This window comes from Sapajus apella, unplaced genomic scaffold (assembly GCF_009761245.1).
Source record: "Sapajus apella isolate SASKATOON/1434 unplaced genomic scaffold, GSC_monkey_1.0 scaffold7, whole genome shotgun sequence".
NCBI lineage: Eukaryota > Metazoa > Chordata > Mammalia > Primates > Cebidae > Sapajus > Sapajus apella.
In genome coordinates this window covers 38,584,333-38,598,229 of record NW_022436947.1, presented here as the reverse complement: position 1 = coordinate 38,598,229, position 13,897 = coordinate 38,584,333, and the positions used below count along the sequence as shown (strand labels likewise).

The window sequence follows — 13,897 nt, the reverse complement described above, 5'->3', positions numbered from 1 at the left end:
CAGATCACCTGAGTCCCGGAGTTTAAGACTAGTCTGGACATCAGAGCCAAACCCCATCTCTACAAAAGATTCCAAAAAAGATTAGTCAGATGCCCACTGCACTCTTGTCTCAAACAGAATAAACAAAAACAAAGTGAAATGTCATATGAGTTTTGTGTCATCTGGTTTGATGACTTTTTAGGAACTTCTGAGTCAACCATGTCTTCTGCTCTTGGGTGCTGCCTCTAGGGAGTCCAGTCAGTGTGATGGGAGCTGAGAAGCCCATCAGATGGAGAGGAAAGGGCTGCACCTGCTGGGAGGCTTGCAATATGGGAGTCACTAGGAGTGACATGACCAAGATGTGAATCAGGACTGTATTGTCCTTTGTTTTGTAAAATGTGTATGGTGCAGATCATTGATTAACCCAAAGGAAAAAGGGTCTTAAAGTCCTTATGTTATCCAAATATAAAGAAATGACAGGCCAGGTGTGGTGGCTCAAGCCTGTAATTGGGAGGCTGAGGCCAGGGGATCGGTTGAGGTCAGGAGTTCCAGACCAGCCTGACCAACATGGTAAAACCCTGTCTCTACTAAAAATATACAAAATAGCCAGGCATGGTGGCAGGCATCTGTAATACCAGCTACTCAGGAGGCTGAGGCAGGAGAATGGCTTGAACCCAGGTGGCAGAGGTTGCAGTGAGCCAAGATTGTGCCACTGCACTCTAGTCTGGGCAACTGAGCAGGAGACTGTCTCAAAAAAAAAAAGAATTTTTTTGTGATTTTTTTTTTTTTTTGAGACAAAGTCTCCCTCTTGCCTCCCAGGCTGGAGGGCAATGGCCTGATCTCGGCTCACTGCAACCTCCGCCTTCCTCATTCAAGCGATCCTTCTGCCTCAGCCTCCTTTGTAGCTGGGATTCCAGGCACCTGCCACCACACCTGACTAATTTTTGTATTTTTGGTAGAGATAAGATTTCACCATGTTGTCCAGGCTGGTCTGGAACTCCTGACCTCAGGTGATCCGCTAGGCTCAGCCTCCCAAATTGCTGGAATTGCAGGCATGAGCTACAGCGCCTGACATTTTTGTGATATTTTTTAGATAATCAGCTATTTTTGTGTTAATGTATTTTATGTGTGGCCTAAGACAGGTTTCCTTCTTTTAATATTGCCCAGGGAAGCCAAAAAATTTGATATCCCTGCTTTACGTTTAAAAAAAAAAAAAAAAGACACTCTACATTTGGAATGCCTAAAAGCACTATCAGCCATGCAGAAAACATGAGACTGGTAACTTCCAATCTTTTTTGAAGCAGTGGAATCCCCTGGTGATATCTGAGGAGTGTGATTACCTCTTGGAGGAGGTTGATGGTTTCTAAAGATTATCACTTTTTACTGAAATACTGGAAATGTCGTTCATCTTTTCATTATTTCAACTATTATTATTCCAGACGATCAGTTTTCCACCTGATTATTTGTATCCTGATCATGACTTTCTTGGCGTTCGGTGAATGCTTATCACTATTGTGTTTCTGGGAGTTTCTACAGTTGGCCTTTTCCTCTGAAAAATTAGCTTTTGTGAGAGTATACTAACTTCCTGTAGAGGTGTACTTGTAATCACACATAAGAAACTATTTAAAACAATTCATGGTTTTGGACTTTATTATGAATATTGGGTTTTACCAAAAACATCAGGGAAATAATTTATTAGCATAAGAATTATAAGAATATCTGCCATTTGCATTATGAAAATTAAAGAGGTTGGTGTTTGTTTAATAGAATGTCAACAGAGTTTTGGGTCAAAAATAAGTTGTTATTGTTTTTTAACCTTTGTGCTGTTTATCAGAAATGGAGTATGAAGTTTTGGCACTTAAATACGAAATTATGTCTAAACTTTTCTGCTTTATAATTCTATTGTATATCTGGAAGGAAAGATTTCACTTTCCTCTCTAAAGGTTCACTGCAGAAATGAACTAATAACAGACAGCTTAACCGGAGAAGAAAAACGTAGAACAGGAATAAACATGGGAGCCAGCCAAAAAATGAGACTGCAAGAAGGGTCAGATGGTTGATGCTTAAAGAGTGCTGTCTTTTCAGGAGAGAGGGAGATAGATGGAGATGGAGGCAACTTAGAGGGGGAGTAAGCGATTTTTAGGGGACATGAAAGAGCCCAAGGAACAAACAGTTGGCCTGAGACAAAGTTCCTCTGAGATCATAGGAAAGAGTAGAAAAACTGCAAGAAGGTGAAGGGCAGAGCTGCACTGCCTCTCATGATGCAGAGAAAGCCCCAGAAAATGTGTTGGAACTGCCCTTCAGAGAATCAATGAAAAGTGTGTCTGGGCAGGGTAATTTCGAATGACGTCACTCAAAGTGCCTGTTCCCGGTTGCAGGTAGAAAGGGATCAGTATGTCCAAAGTCTGTGCTTGATGGGAATTTGGCTGCTAAGTTGTGCCATCATTTGAGCCTTTTTGTCCATTGGGTAAATTGAGCTGTACATTTTCTCTTGCCATTCGTAACAGTAAAAATGTGGTTGTCTGGGGGCTGACGCTCCTTCTGAAAAATGATCCAAGAAAAAAGCACTAATCCCACAATGCTGTTTTATATTCAAGGGAAAAGGAAGTATGTTTTATTTTTACAACCTAGATAATTACCCATCATTCGGGACTGCCTTTCAAGATATGTAGAAAACAGAACATAGATGACTTATGAAGATATCTAGGCACATTTAGCAGTCTCTCCTTTTGTTTTTTTTGAAATGGAGTCTCACTCTCTGGCAAGTGGGAGGAGGAAAAAGAGGGTGGTGAGGGGGGAACAGGAGGTGAGCAGGAGGGAGAGAAAATTTGCAAAAACACAGTTGGAAGAAAAGAAAGACAGGGAAAGAAGATGGTGGGTAAAACGGTTTTCGGTAGATGGAGGTGGGAGGGAAAGAGGGTGGCAAGTGGAAGGAGAAAAAGGGGTGCAGAGCAGGAGAAAGAGAATGGTGAGCAGGAGGGAGAGAAGGTTTTGCAAAAAGATGAGGAAAGTTTTTAAGTAGATGGAGGGGGAAAAGAGGGTGGCAAGCAGGAGAAGGATAAGGGTGGCGAGCGGGAGTGGGGAAAGAGGGCTGGGGAAAAGACGATGGGGAAAATAGTTTGGGGTATCTGGAGGAAAAAAAGGGTGGCAAGCAGGATAGGGGAAAGAAGAGGGTGAGCAAGAAACGGGGAAGGCTTTATGAAAAGACAGTGGGCAAAAATTTGGGGAGTAGATGGGGAAAAGAGGGAGGTGAGCAGGAGTAAGGAGAAGGCTTTGTGAGAAGAGGGTGGTAAATGTTCTTGGGTAGATGTAGAAGGGAAACAGGGTGGCAAGGAGGGAGGGGGAAAGGACGACGGGGAAAACAGTTTTGGGTATATGAAAGGATAAAAGAGGGGGTGAGCAGCAGGAGTGAGGAGAAGGCTTTGAGAAAAAATGGGGCAAATGTTTTTGGGTAGATGAAGGAGTAAAAGAGGGTAACGAGAGCAGGAAGGGGAAAAGAAGGTGGCCAGGGAAAGGGAGAAAAGACGGTGGGGAAAAACAGTGAAGAAAGGTTTTTAGGTAGATGAATGGCAAAAACAGTCATGAGCGGGAGAATAGAGAAAGCTTTTCGAAATGACAGTGGGGAAAAATGGTGAAAAAGTTTTGGGGTAGATGGAGGAAGAAAAAGAGTGGTGAGAGGGAGCAGGCCAAAGACGGCTGGGAAAAGAAGATGGGGAAATAATGGTGGGGAACAAAGGTTTGGGGTGTATCTTTTTCTGATTTTTAAATCAGGCTATTTGTATTTTTGCTTTTGAGTAGTTTGAGTTTGTTACATGTTTTGTGTATTAACCCTTTACCTCATGCATAGTTTGCAAATGCTTTCTTCCGTTTTCTGGATTGTTTCTTCATGCTACTGATTGCTTCCTCCGCTTTGCAGAAGCTTTTACATTTAATGTAATTGCATTTGTCTATTTTTGCTTTTGTTGCTTGTGCTTCTGATGTCTATTTGAAAATCCATTGTCCTAACCAATTTCATGAAGCATTTATCCTATTTTTTTTTTCCTCTGGTAGTTTTGTAGTTTCAGGTCCTACATTTAAATCTTTATTTTGAGTAGATTTTTGTATATGGTAAGATAATGGTCTAGATTTATTCTTGTACATGTGGGTGTTGTATTTTCCCAGCACAGTTTATTGAAGAGACTGTCCTTCCCAAAGGTGTCTTCTTGGTGCCTTTGATAAAAATGAGTAGATGGTAAATGCGTGAATTTATTTCTGAGTTTTCTATTCTGTTTCATTTGTCTATGTCTATCTGTCATTCATCTATCTCTGTCTATCTCTGTCTCTCCCTTGCCCCTTTTTTGTGCCAGTTCCATGCTATTTTGGTTACTATAGGTTTGTAGTATATTTTCAAATTAGGTAGTGTGATGCTTCCAGCTTTTTATGCAAGATTCTTTTGTCTGAGGTATTTTGCAAGTCTATGCAAATTTTAGGTTTTTTTTTTCTATTTCTATGAAGAATGTCTTTTGTAATTTGACGGGATTGTGCTCATTCTGTAGATCCCACTGGGTGATATAGACATTTTAACAATATTCTGCTAGTGCTTGGACATGGGATATCTTTCCATTTACATGTGTCTGCTTTAATAGCTTTTATCTATGTTTTATAGTTTTCATTGTGGAATCTTTCACCTTTTTGGTTAAGTTCATCTCTAGGTATCATTTTGTGGTGGAGGTAGTAGCTACTGTAATGAAGTAGGTTTCTTGATTTCTTTCTTAGGTGTTTCACTATTGATGCATGGGTGTGCTACTCATTTTTGTATATTGGTATTGTGTCTTTCAACTTTAGCAAATTTATTTATTATTTATAGTAGGTTTTTTTGTAGAATCTTTAGGGTTTTCTCTATATATGTATGTGATCATTTCACCTGCAAAAGAAGACAATTTGACTTCCTTTTTTCTGATTTGGGTGCCTTTTATTGCATTCTCCTGTCTAATTGCTCTTCCAGTACTATGATGAAAAAAGTGGTAAAAGTAGCCACACTTGTTCCAGATCTTAGAGGAAGAGCTTTTTAACTTTTCCCAATTGTTTATAATGTTACCTATGTTTTTGTCATATATGGCCCTAACAATGGAAATAGTTTTAGTTATTGTTGTATTAACAAAATTTCCTATCTCTAGTTTGTTGGGTGTTTTTATGATGAAATGGTGTTGACTTTGTGGAAAGTACTTCCTGCATCTATGGAGACAAGTATCTGGGTTTCTTCATTCTGCTTATTTGATGTTTATTTACAGGATGGCTTTAGTATGCAAAACCAGCTTGATTTTCTGAGAAAAGGATGTAGTGATCATGGTCTGTAATCCTTCAAGTATGTCTTAGTATCAAATTATGATTATTTTGTTGAGGATTATTAATTGTTTAATTATGCTAGACATTGATCTATGCCTTTCTGTTTTTGTGATTTCATTTCCTAGTGTAATTTATCATTAAATTGGGATGGGATTGCCTATAGGTTTATTTAGTATTTAGAGTATTAAGGGTTAGAAGTTTGGAGGATAAAATTGAGCAGAGATGAGACATACCTGAGGGGTTGTGGGAAGAGTGGCATGAGGTCAGGGTCTGTCAAGACCTTGCTAGCCCTAGGGTTAGCAAGAGAGTGCCTGTAGCTTTCACCAACAGTGAACTTTATCCGTCCTTTTGATCTTGCAAACCAGGCAGGCAAAGATACTTCAGTGTTTTAATTGGCACTTCCTTGAGTTCCTTCTTGAGGCTCAAACTCAGCAGGAGTACCTGGGAAGAAATTAGGACAGAAGTGAGAAGGTTGGAGTGCAACTTTGTGACAGTGCATCAGCCAGTGGCTGAGCTGCAGAGGTTCCCACCTTATTTCAAATTTTGATGAAAAATAACATGTTTTACAGTGTTATCACAAAGAAACTGGACTTTTTCAAAATTTTATGGCTAATTTTATATATTTCTGGGTTAGAGACTATAATCTTCTAACTTTCCCTAATATTTCCCTAATAATTTGCCAGCCGCCCTGAGTAAATCCCAACACACGGTGAAAACCACATTTGGAATATTTTAGCTGCTGGCTGTGTGGGAAATCACTTGCATCCCCAACTTTCAACTATAAAATGTCAATTATTTATACTGAAGAACACAGAATTTTGTGACTATGATAAAAATATGTGAGGCTCCTGGCAAAATTTGATGCATGAAAATGCTCATACATAGATTCACAGACAAATATATGTACATGTTAATGGAAGTGCCAGTCCCACTTTGGATCTCGTAATCAGGAGGCCCTCATCGCACCCTGTGAATGTGAGAACTTAGTTCCAATCCAGCTACTGCCAACAGGGCTTGGGTCATGTGCTTGGTCACAGCCACTGCTAGCCTCATAGTCTTTGTTTTTTTCATTTTTATTTTTTATTTTTCTTTTATTGTTATTTTTATTTCTTTTTTTCATTTTTTACTGTTTATTTTTATTTTTGAGATGGAGTCTCTCTCTGTTGCCCAGGCTAGAGTGCAGTGGTGCGATCTTGGCCCACTGCAGCTTCTGCCTACCAGGTGATAAAAATGCACGCTTTGAATGAAGAGACCCCCCCAAACAAGCTTTGTGTGAGCAACATGGCTCTTTATTCTCCTGGGTGCAGGTCAGCTAAGACTGAAAAGGGCGTCGGCAAAGGGCAGTGGGATAGGAGTTTGTTTTATAGATTTGGGGTGGGCAGTGGAAAATTACAGAGAGTAAGATCAGTTACAGTGGTGAGGGTAGGGGCAAGGAGTATACATTACCGTAAATTTAGTTACAATGGCAGCTGGGGGTAAGGCAGAAGAGCACTTAAGATGACAGGATGGATGAGAGGTATTCACATTATCATAAGAACAGTTAAGATGGCAGGGTTGGGTGAGGGGCTTGCGCAGGGAAGCTCCACTGGGCTGGGCGATCAGGGACAATGGTGAATGCAGGTGGGAGGTTGAAGATGATCAGCAGGCAAGCAGGACTTCAGACTTTCAGGCTCAAGGCTTGCATATGGAGACCTGACACCAAGTTCAAGCAATTCCCTTCCTCAGCCTCCCGAATAGCTGGGGTTATAGGTGTCTGCCACCACACCTGGCTAATTTTTGTATTTTTAAGAGAGACGGGGTTTCACCATCTTGGCCAGGCTGATCTTGAACTCCTGACTTCATTTTCCACCTGCCTGAGTCTCCCAGAGTGCTGGGATTATAGGTGTGAGCCACCATGCCCGACCGCCTCATAGTCTTTGTCTGAAATACAGGGGCAGAGGTATTCTTTCCAGGGCGGTCCAGGGTTCAGTGAGACAAGTTATGCAGGTCTATCAGCAGAGTGACTTGAACAAGGGAGAGGCTCTGTAGTTGTCTTCTTTCCACAGTTGCTCAGAGAGATTGTGAGTGAGACTGGAAAATAGCCCACGTGGGAGAGTGGCCGTGTGCAGGGAGGAGGTGACCTGGTGAGGAAGATAATTCAAGCATCTAAGATCACCTCCCCCTTGACTTCCACACTGCATTTCAATAGAAGTAAAAGCTGGCTGACATGGCGCCACCTTAATCGCCCTCCTATAGATCGCTGGAGGAAGACGCACGCCCTCTGGTAGCTGTCCCGCTGCAGCACTTAAAGTCGGAGTGCAGAGTGTTCAGCGCCATAGTTCTGGAAATGCAAACTGACATGGAGACCTCTAGCCCGTGTGTTTCTAAAAAGGAAGAAAGGACAATTAATTGGAAACTATAGGAATGAAATAAGCACGGATGCACATTTTACAACTTATGGAAAAATTCATTCAACAGAGGCTTCATACTTAAAATACAAAACTGTCAGAGGCATCTTAACCACAGTGACTTTATTTTAAATAAAAGCTTTAGAAAAAGTTAAATCTGGGCAGGGTGCAGGGCTCACCAGTGTAATCCCAGCACTCTAGAAGGCCAAGGCGGGAGGATCACTTGAGATCAGGAGTTCAAGACCAGCCTGGGACGATAGTGAGACCCCCATGTCTACAAAAAATACAAAAATTAGCTGGCATGGAGGTGCGTGCCTGTGGTTCCAGCTACCCAGAAGGCTGAGGCAGGAGGATCGCTTGAGCCCGGGAGTTTGAGGCCGCAGTGAGCCAGCCATGATCACACCACTGCATTCAAGCCTGGGAGACAGAGTGAGACCCTATGTCTCTCTCTCTCTCTCTCTCACACACACACACACGTTAAATTTGTTGGATTATATATTTAGATGTTGAGCACCTTTGGTTATAAAATATTTATGGTTGCAGGAACAAGTTAATAACTAAATAAAGACCCAAAACTTATTAAAATATACCAGTACTTTAAGCAAAAAACATTCTTAATTTAAAAATAAGTTTTACTTTAAAAATAATACTACACTTATAAATTGTTGTTATAATCAATAGTAACGTAGAAAAGTAACAATACTAATAGCCTGACACAAACTGATCACAGGCCTTTATAAGAGACAACACTATTCTTAATAACCTATATAAGCAAACATTAAGGCTAAGCACAGTGGCCCACACCTGAAATCCCAGCACTTTCGGAGGCCGAGGAGGGTGGATCACTTGAGGCCAGGAGTTGGACACCAGCATGGCCAGCCTCGTGAAACCCAGTCTCTACTAAAAATACAAAAAAATAGCTTTGCACGGTGACAGTATCATAGCCAATAACATTTATCCAAGGCGCGACCATTGCTAATTGAAAACTTTTCCCAATACCCCGCCATGACGACTGGCAATATAGTCGGCATTGGCAATTTTTGGAAGTCTCTACAGGGACTGAATTTTTAAAAATTAAATAAATAAAAAACTCAAAATAAATTAAAATGGAAAAGAAATACCAAAAAATTAGCTGGACATGGTGGTGCACACCTGTAATCCCAGCTACTTGGGAGGTTGAGGCAGGTGAATCCTTAAACACAGGAAGCAGAGGTTGTAGTGAGCCGAGATCATGTCATTGTGACAAGAGTAAAACTCCATCTCAAAACAAATTTTTTTTCTTTAAACAGGTGCGTTCCTCCTCTTGCTTTCTGAGGCCTCCCTGCTCTGTAACTGAGTACAATTTCTCAGTGTGGTAGACCAAAAAAATGTTTATTAACAGGCCAAAATATCTTTATTCTCTCTGTAAAAATAGGGGCCAAAAGCATATAAAGTTGAATTAGTTATGTTCAATAATTAATGTTTTAGTATTGTATATTATTTATAAATAATCTAGATATTTAAAGGAAATCTTTTAGTTAGCTTAACTTTAAGGTTAAAAAATACCAAAAGTATTTTGGAAACTATTATTAGGCAGATTTGCTGTGAAAAATTATTATTGAAATAATGTTTTTAATAAGAATAACAACTTAATGAGAATCAAATCCATAAGATTTAAGATTTTAAGTATCTAGTAAGTATAATATTAGCTTATTTGACTACAACTCAAGAAGAATAGAAATTTATGTTTGTTTTATATTCAACAGTGATAGCTCTGAAGACATAGTTGTTTTATTACGCCAAAAATATTAAATTGATCTTATTTAACTATGTTTTATCTAAATTTTGTTAACTTGAAAAGCATTTGAATCAGTTCCTACATTGCTAGAAGTTTAAGGAATATTTATTTATAAACGCTTATTTTTTTCCAAGCTAAGTTAGAATAGAGCACTTTTAGAGGATTTTATAAATGAATTTTGCTTTGCTATCTGGAGTTAAGAAAATATCACATATACATAACACACATTAACAGGCATAAAACACAAATAGAGATCTCATAGCTTTCATCCTAAAATTTTAGCCATAAATCAGGCATACATAGTCTCATGGTTAATTTTAGACATATGCTTGCTTGGATTAAGAGACATATAGCTGATAAAGCACAATTTCAACATTTATACTCATTAGATTACAAGTTCTCAGACATCTAAAATAATTAACAAAATGACAATTTCTAGGACTTCTGTGGGAGAGTATGGAAGTCCTTTTGAACTTTGTAACACTGTCAACTGAAGGATGATGAGGTTAATAAATTTGGAAAGGAGAGATTTCTTTATTTTTATTTTTATTTATTTATTTTGAGAAGGTGTTTCACTCTTATTGCCCAGGCGGTGGTACAATGATGTGATCTTGGCTCACTGCAACCTCCACCTCCTGGGTTCAAGCAATTCTCCTGCCTCAGCCTCCCAGTTAGCTGGAATTACAGATGTCCACCACCATGCCCAGCTAATTTTTTTGTATTTTTAGTAGAGACAGGGTTTCACCATGTTCGCCAGGCTGGTCTCAAACTCCTGAACTCAGGTGATCCAACCACCTTGGCTTCCCAAATTGCTGGGATTACAGGCATGAGCCACTGCACCGAGTGAGAGATTTATTTCCTATAAAGGGTTGCAGCCTGCAGGGTAGTCCTTCTAACAGGCTGGGAAGAATAGACTCCAGCCAGGAGCCAGAAGCAGACACTTCAAGGGAGAGGTAAAGGAAACAGTAATTTATGCTGAGTGGCATGGCCAAATACACGTATTTAACAAGCTCTAGGAGGAGTTATGAATATTTATGAAGGGGAAAATGCATGCAATCTCAGTTGAGTTTCTTACTCCTTCATGGGTCCCCTGTTCAAATAATGGCAGTGTTAGCATGATCCCAGGGTCAAGTTTTCAGCTCTCTGACATTAAAAGGTGAAGCAGAGGACATGAAAACGTGCTCTGTGCATCCTCTGTATACTGGCCAGATCCTCTCTGTCATGGCTGGTCTCTTATAAAGCAAGAAAGGAGAGGCAGCTTCAGGGAGTTGGTTGGTATCAGTGATGGAGTGTTTTGAAAGGGCCAGTTTCTCTTAAATCTTTTAGTGAGGTGTCTGTTCAGATTTGTGTGCATCTTTAATTGGGCTGTTTTACTTAGTGTTAAGTTTTTTTTGTATATTGAATACAAATTCTTTCTCAGATCTGTATTTTGCAAATATTTTCTTTCAATATGTGGCTTCTCTTTTTATTCTCTTGACAAGGTCTTTTCCAGAGTATACACTTCTAATATTTAAAAAATCCACTTCATTCTTTGTTCTGTGTGTATGACACTTTGTGTTGTTTGCTAAAATTCATTACTGAACCCAGCGGCACATAGGTTTTTAGTCTATGTTTTCCTCCAGAAATTGTAGAGTTTTGCATTTTTAGTGTAAGGATGATTTTGAGTGATCATTTGTATAAGTTGCAAAGTTTTCATCTACATTCATTTCATTTCCTATGGTTTCCAATGAATCATTCCTTCCTTACTTTTGGGAAAGACACAGGATAGTGGGCTCTGTTAGAGTAGGTAGACTAGACATGAACATGATGGAAGGCTCACCTGGAGGGACCATCAACAATTTATATATTAATAACATATCTAATACTGGAGTGCTTGGGCACTTGTCAGTTGTGGGTACAAGGAATAAGGGTACCCATGCAGAAAGAAACATCCTAGAACTCCTCTCAGGATGCCCCAATCATCATTCACTCTACAGGCAAAATGTTAGAAACTTGCTAGCTACATGCTGATAAGAAGGACAAAGGGGACATTCTTAAGAGAAATCTGGCACTATAAGTACAGATTAGGGCAGAGAAAGACATTCAAAACAGATAGGCAGGCACAGGATGTACAGATGTGACCACTGTAGGGTCTTCCTGGGAGGGAGGAAGAAGCCAGCACCGTCAGTGGATTTGGATTGATCACCACACATGTGCTTTAATTAACAGTGAGGAGGTCCCACAAGGCAAAGAGGGGCAAGTTGAGGACCTAAGGCAGGAGCAGAAAAACCAGACAAAGAAAACAGGTGGAAACGAGACAGAGACAGGAATGTGAAGAAGTCCAAAATAAAATTCCCTGCACAGGACTCTTGGGCTGTTTTCCTGCATGATCAGCCTGCTCCTCTCTTGGGACTACCTATTTTTTCTGCAATAAGCTCTTTACACTGTATTTTCAATGAAGTTATCTGCCACCTTCGTACTATCTCTTGGTGAAAAATCTTTCTTCCAAGTTAGACAAGAACTGGGACATCAGCCCTTTCCAGTAATAGCTCCCTTTCAGTTCGAATTTCTAAAACTGTGGGTGCTGAATAACTGGCACTCACTTTAAGTGGTGCAGAAGGAGGCCAGTAGGGGGCGCCAGCCATCACACTGGGAGCAAGCGGGCCCTGTGGTGTCCCTGCTGCCAGCAGGGTGCATGCTGCCAATACACTGAGCAACAGGACCCTACAGTGCCCCCAGCAGCCAGCAGGGGGCATGCCACCACTACGCTATGCACAAGATGGGCCTGCAGTGTCCCAGCTGCCAGCAGGGGGGCATGCCACGACTACACTGTGAGCCAGAGGGCCCTACAGTGCCCCAAAAAGCCAGCAGGGGGCACACGGGCACCACACGATGAGCAAGAGGCGCCTGCAGTGCTCTGGTTGCTATCATGGGGGTGCTGCCACGACACTATGAGCGAGACAATCTTGCAGCCAGCAGGGGGCGTGCTGACACTGCACTGCGAGTAAGAGGGCCCAGCAGCACAGGCACCACACCATGAGCAAGAGGATGCTGCATTGCCCTGGTTGCCAGCAGGGGCCGTGTTGTCACTACACTGTGAGCCAGAGGGCTCTGCAGTGGGGCCACCAGCAGGGGATACCAGTAACCGCACTATAAGAGGACCCTGCAGTGGCCCCAGCCACCAGAAGGGCGGGCAGGCCCAGCACTGTGAGCAAGAGGACCCTGCACAGCCTGGCTTCCAGCAGGGGGCGCCCGAGCGCATCTTTTCAGATGGCGACTCGGCGCCGGCGTGCGTGGCGTCTCGGCGCCGGCGTGCGTGGCGTCTCGGCGCCGGCGTGCGTGGCGTCTCGGCGCCGGCGTGCGTGGCGTCTCGGCGGTCGGCCCAGTTGTATTCTCAGTATAGACCTGGTGGAGCAGCCTCACTCTGGGACAACTGTGGGCCGTGTCCACGGTGAGTAAAATCCTTCCTGTTTGCAGCTCGACTGCATAAGGTCAGAGACGAGTAAGAAGATTTCATTGTGGAAAACTGGACACCAAAAGCCCCTCTGAATCCTGTGCACCTAGGTTCTCCCAACTCAAGGCCAGGCAGCAGCAGTGCGAAGTACACACCGCAGCCTCAGAACACAAATAGAGTGTTCCTGAGGCAGATATGACATCCGAAATGCGAATACAACACCCACAGTGCTCATGTAGAAAACACCTGTAATGCTAATGCAGGGCCTCAGTCCAAAATGTTACTATAAAATCCGCACTACTCATGCAGCCTTGCCAATGCAGCAGTTCTAATAATCAACACTGACATATCAGTGCAAAGGTAGAAACTCACGTGTGGTTAGGATTTAGGGTGAGGATTGGGGCTAGGGGTTAGGGGTTAGGATTTAGGGGTTAGAAGAATTTTAGGCAAAATAAATTTAAACAGTTTGAGCAAAGAAATGATTCATGAATCATGCCTGAAGCACCAGAATGGAAAATAGGGCTTAAGGCTTCGAACTCTTAGTGGCGGCAACTAAGTAAGTTTTCTTACTGGCTCCAGCTAGGCGACTGCCTGTTGTGGGGATGGTTCCCTGAGCATCCCTAGTCATACAGCCAAGTGGCGGCTGGGCTTTTTGTCATTGACTGGTTTGTTAACGTTTTTTTTTTGTTTTTTTAACCTTCTCCCTTTATACTTTCAACCTGTTTCTGATTATAATTTGTCTTCTCTCTCTCTTTTTTTTTTACAAGCTTTTTCAGTACTTTAAAAAAAAAGATAAGAAAAAAGGATTAAGTTGGTAATAAACCTATCTCATTCTAGTGGTAAATAATGTTCACATGAACCAGCTGGGGGAAAAACAGCTCTGATCATCTCATTAAAGGATGCATTTTCAGCCCAAGGCATACAGGTGGTTCATGGCAGAGCATGTTCCTAAGCACTCATGAGAGCTCGGCTCTTTTTTTTTTTTTTTTTTTTTTT

At 41.6% G+C, this 13,897-nt stretch overlaps 1 long non-coding RNA gene and 1 other non-coding gene across 2 annotated transcripts in view; both read left to right on the top strand.

The window, feature by feature from the left end:
- The window catches only part of LOC116550392, a 42,019-nt gene that overhangs the window by 23,455 nt on the left and 4,667 nt on the right, over positions 1–13,897 (top strand). The window lies entirely within an intron of this gene.
- On the top strand, positions 8,610–8,750 carry LOC116550512. The gene has a single exon (XR_004268464.1). It is a non-coding gene; the product is annotated as a U4 spliceosomal RNA (small nuclear RNA).